The sequence below is a fragment of the Bidens hawaiensis genome, unplaced genomic scaffold (assembly GCF_021521415.1).
Source record: "Bidens hawaiensis isolate Kalapana, Puna unplaced genomic scaffold, B.hawaiensis_p1.1 tig00024152_1, whole genome shotgun sequence".
In the NCBI taxonomy this organism is placed as follows: domain Eukaryota; kingdom Viridiplantae; phylum Streptophyta; class Magnoliopsida; order Asterales; family Asteraceae; genus Bidens; species Bidens hawaiensis.
Window position 1 is genome coordinate 139,716 of NW_027493803.1, and position 1,524 is coordinate 141,239.

Sequence of the window (1,524 nt, forward strand, 5' to 3'; positions counted from 1 at the left end):
TCAAGAGAATCCAAAACCGAACTTACCCATACCACACCCATCCGATAAGCACCTTTCTCCCCACCTTTACCTCACCACTTAGGGGAACAACCTTCTAGTCATCAACCATTACATACTCACCCAATACCATACCCTTCACCTCCACTAGTGTTACTCAAACATCCACCAAACCCTCAAGCCTACTTCCAGCCCTAACTACACCATTGGCCACCAAACCACACCATTGGCCACCCAAATCAAAACCATGCCTACTCTGACATTCGTCAAATTCAGGTCTCAATTGTATTTGTATTTGTATTGTTTTATGTTATAAACAGACCCGTTTTGTAAACCGAAACTCAAGATATATAAATATTGGATTTTTATGTTACCAAATCATTCCCTTTTTTTCAATTTGAAAAACCACTTTTACATATTCGAAAACGGCTTTAAAACGACTAAAATACATAAAAAACGAACTTCCGAACGCGAAACGAACCACACTCGATGAGCTGCCCCCCCCCCCGGGCACACCGCGCTGCGCGGTTAGGGGAAAGGAAGAGCTCGCGCGGCGCCAGGACCCATCTGCACATTATTTTCGAATTTTGTTTGTTGTTTTGTGCTTTGCTTGTTTGTTTAACCAACCTATTCTCATGCAAACATAAAAGAGAACCTTGCAAAGTAGCTTTGACCCTTACCCTATATATACACACACCCATCTCCTTTATTTTACACTTGCTCTTACTCCAAGTTCTCTCTCAAAACTCCATAGATTCGAGGTTGTTATTTCTTAGTGTTCTTGAAGTTTTGACTTCCAAAAGTCAAACTAAGTTTAAGCTTTCATTCTATTTAACTTTATTTTCTTACTAACACTTGAATATGGTGGTACAATATATATATAATACACACCCTTTGGTACCCTTGGTAGTTACTTCTCCGACTCCGGTTGGTTAAGTTTCGAACCTCGTAAGGCAAGGCTTCATGAAGGACTTCGTGTACTTGATATATATACATTTATATAACTTGTTTGCACGTATTAATCCTTCATAGCTTCTGCACTTTTTAGTTTATTTGTAATATTTATGAAGTTCCATGGTGGGGAGTTTGTAGAGACTAACCTCAGTTTAATCGTAAATTGTCCAAACCGTGAACCGCACTTGCTTAATAGTTTTTGTTAAATAATTGTTTTAAACATCCTTTATGTTGGATTTAAGTTTCTAAAATCATTTTTACAAGTTATTTAATAATTGGGCATGTGGAACCCATCAAGGAACATATTGTGAGATGGAACCCAAACCATACCGAACTTTCGTTTAAAAGACTTTATTGTTAACTTTTTGGTTGTAAAACTTAAGTATTTTTATTTGTACATTATTATACAAGTTCTTGGTTATTTGGGCATGTGGAGACCATCAAGGAACACATTGTGATATGGAAACCAAACCAATCCGATTTTTACTCGCTTAAGACATAGAAGTGTGTTTTTAGCTATAAAGACTTGTATATTTTTTTAAAAATAGTTTACAAACTGATTATAATTATTTT